Source organism: Macaca fascicularis, chromosome 8 (genome assembly GCF_037993035.2).
Source record: "Macaca fascicularis isolate 582-1 chromosome 8, T2T-MFA8v1.1".
Taxonomy (NCBI): domain Eukaryota; kingdom Metazoa; phylum Chordata; class Mammalia; order Primates; family Cercopithecidae; genus Macaca; species Macaca fascicularis.
Window position 1 is genome coordinate 7,524,835 of NC_088382.1, and position 3,860 is coordinate 7,528,694.

Consider the following 3,860-nt stretch of genomic DNA (forward strand, 5'->3'; position numbering starts at 1 on the left):
TTGGATAGCTTTTCCCTCACTTCTGTTTTCCTGGTGCCCCTTTAAAACTGTATTTTCGGGTAGAATCAGGTCCTCAGCAGTTTTAAGGGAACCCAAGAGAGTGTTACCAGATGGAAGATCTTGACTGTGGGTTGTCCAGGTTGTTAGTGCATTGAACAAATAATTCAAAAAACGTACAAACAAAGCAACAAAAGAAGGAAGCAACGAAAGACAAACCAAAGCAACATGAGAACGCAGTAACGAAAGTACAGATTTATTGACACTCCACAGAGTGGGAGCCGGTTCAAGCAAGTGGCTCAAAAGCCCCCCATTTAGGGTTTTTATTAAGCTAAAAGAATTTGGTGTTCTGCCTAATCTTGCCTGGAACTGGCTGCACCTGGTTTTCTTTTCCTTATCCCTTAACCCTTGATTACCCTACTTCCCTATTCTCCTGTCTCAAGGGTGCATTTTTCAGAATACAGTTGAGGAATCTGCATTTTGTTTGTGGGAAGACAACTTTATGAATATGAAAATCTTGATTTTCCCTGGCATGGGTGGAAAATATTAGTGATGAGTCTGTTGCAGTGAGGTGCTCCTATGCTTTTTGTTGTAGTCATTACAGGTTTTTTGTTGTTGTTGTTGTTGTTGTTTTTGATTGGGTTTCGCTCTTGTCACCCAGGCTGGAGTGCAATGGCATGCTCTTGGCTCACAGCAACCTCCATTTCCCAGGTTCAAGTGATTCTCCTGCCTCAGCCTCCCAAGTAGCTGGGATTACAGGCACGTGCCACCACTCTCGGCTAATTTTTGTGCTTTTAGTAAAGACGATATTTCACCATGTTGGCCAGGCTGGTCTTGAACTCCTGACCTCAGGTGTCCACCCGCCTCGGCCTCCCAAAGTTCTGGGATTACAGGCATGAGCCACTGCTCCTGGTCTGAAACCATTTCTTTGATGCTGGGATGACAGGTATGAGCCACCACACCCATCCCGTTACAGCTTTCTTAGCTGTCCATTCCAATCTCAATTAAATGTTTTTCAATAGAGCTGTGACAACCCCAGGTCTTCAAAGCCAGAGGTGTGATCTGGGTCTGTTCAATGAAGCTCCAACACTTCAGGAAAGAACATGGTGTGTTTTTTTTTTTTTCCTAAGAAGTAGCGATGATATGATTTTGTAAACTGGAAGCTGGCAATGATTGTGTTTCCTAACACATGGGAGTTACCTTTGAGTGAATTCAATAGCAATGAGGCAGAGTGAAAAGACTGAGAAGTAGAAGGAGAAATCGGCCACATAATTTGTGCTTGTAAATCAATTTGTGTCTGAAGCCAATGTTTGTCCTTGATGTTCTTAGAATTTGGAGCTGTATTTTGCCTAAAAGCTGAATTTAGGATTCTGGTACTTGCATCCCAAAGAGTCTTGACTAAGAGGTCCATTAAACAGCAAGCAGGTACAAACACGGAGAACTTGCCACAAAGACTTTATTTGGAAAAAGAAAAGAAAATTGAAGACAAGGTAAAGGAGTAATAAATGTTCTCTAGATCTCAAAGCAAACGATGAACACATTTTCCTCTGTGCTCCATGTTCAGAGGCAGCAGAAAAGACAGCAGATCCCACTATTGGTGCAGTCCCATAGCGGTGTTTGGAAAACTGACAGCCTGATATTCTGCAATAGCAGACCAAGCCCCTTGTTGTGCCTGGAGACACAGAGAAAGCATCAGGCATCAGGACTGGGGTCAGAGGTGGTTGATAAGGAGAATCCCTGTGCGGGTACCTACTGGACTGATTGCATTCACCACGGTGGCCACATCACAGCAGCAGCAAGATCGGCTCAATCAGTAGGAATCAACGTACACAGCAGTGCTGCTCACAGGTAGGATTAGAGGCTTATTCTCATTTGCTCACTATTCTGTGATGCTGCTTCTTCACACACACAGTTGAATACACCCTTAGGTCCATTCCCATTTGTGAAACTCCTCTAACGAACAAACAGAAATATGTTTCTTTCCAAGTGGGTTCCCATCATTGATGCCAGAGAGACTCCCCAGTATGTTTCCACATAGCATAAGATTACTAAATTTCACTGACTTTTCACAGAATCAAATATCTTTGGAGGATCACTGTCCATTGAATGTCATCTGATTCTGTCTTTACAGTATACACACGAGGAAACTGAGGCCTGGGGAGGTGATCACCTAAGAAAAAGAGCCAGCTGTTGAGTCTGATTCTAGAGGTGCCTGGTTTTTCCTCTCTAGACTCCTAGCTCTGCAATGCTGGTGACTCTCACCTGAAGTTCTAAAACCTGAGCTTGTGTCCCCTGTGAAGTAGATGGCAAAGTCCTGGTCGTCTGTCCCAGGCTGCTCCTGGGCTGTAGCCTAGTCAGCTCTTGCCTGGAGTGGCTCAAGCCAGAGCCTGGAGGGGCACCAGGAGAATGGCAGTGAGGAGGGTGAGGGTCCTCATGGCTGGGGTGACCTGGAGGAGGGAGAAAAGGAGTGGATGTGTGGGGAGTGAGGAGCCAGCCTGGATTTATAGCTCTGCTGGGAGAAGGCCTGAGACAGATGCCGCAGTGAGAGGAGGTGGAGCATATGATTGGGGAAGGGAAGGGCTGCCTTTGCCATCAAGATCCCTTTGATGCTTCTCTGTTCTCCCAGCTTTCATCATAGCAAGTCTATTTACTGAGTGTCTGTTTGGGTCCAAGCCAAAAGGGATGATTAGGACCGTGATATAATTTCTTGTGTCTCATCTGCTGGAACATTTCCTTCTTAATGTCCAAAAAAGAAAAGAAACGGTGCTCTTATTCAGTAAGTTCAGGCAATAAATGCCTCTTATTTTCTGAACATGAGCCCTGCTGTTCTCTGGTGGTCTAGACCCCGAGGCCGGACCTGGACTCCACTGGTGTAGAGAGTAATTTATTGCAGGATTCCGGGACATTTCCACCCCCTGAAGGAGGTTTTTGAGGTTCTGGAAGGCATAGTCTCCTGCCGCTGCTAGTGTGGAGAGGACAATGTCCTCATCAGGGTGTCAGGGAAATAAGCTCAGTGGGATGCTAGCTAAAGAGTTGGTCTGAATAAGATTAAGAAAGTTTTCTTATTCCCAACTGTATTGAGAGGAGTGACAATTAGAAATTATATCTGTTGAAAGTACACAACCTGATAATTCGATGCATATCTACATTTGTACCCTTATCTCACACCATATGTAAAAATCAACTCTGAATGAATTGAATACCTAAATATAAGTCTTGAAATCATAAAACTTACTAGAAGAAAGCATAGGGATAAAGGTTCCTAACATTGAACTGGGAGATTATTTCTTGGATATTACATTAAAGGCAGAGGTAACAAAAGCAAAAATAAACAAGTTGGAGTTCATTTAACTGTCAAACATCAGCTTGGCAAAGGAAACAATTAACTGAGCAAAAACACAACCTAGCAAGAGAGAGAAAATATTTGTAAACCATACATGTAATAAAGGTAAATATCTAAGTATATAAATAACTTAATAGAAAAAAATAAATATTAATGATAAATGTGACTAAAGAACTAAAAGAAATCATTATTACATAATTAAAGGAAACTGATGACAATATCTTTTCAAAGGCAGAATATAATAAAGTGAAGTTACAGAGAAACACATGAAATTCTGGAATTGAGGAGTAGAATAATAGAAATGTAAATGTTATTAACGACTGCTCAATAGTATACTTAAACTGGCAGAACCAAGAATTAGAAAATGTGTACACTGATAGATAAAAGATTACACAGTCCAGAGAACAGAGGAAAAAGATGAAGAAATAAGAATACAGTTAGGGAAATATGAGACACTGTTAGGCCTGAAAACACTCACTGAGGTTACAGGGGAACTCTCTCCATCTGTTAAGGCAGCAGT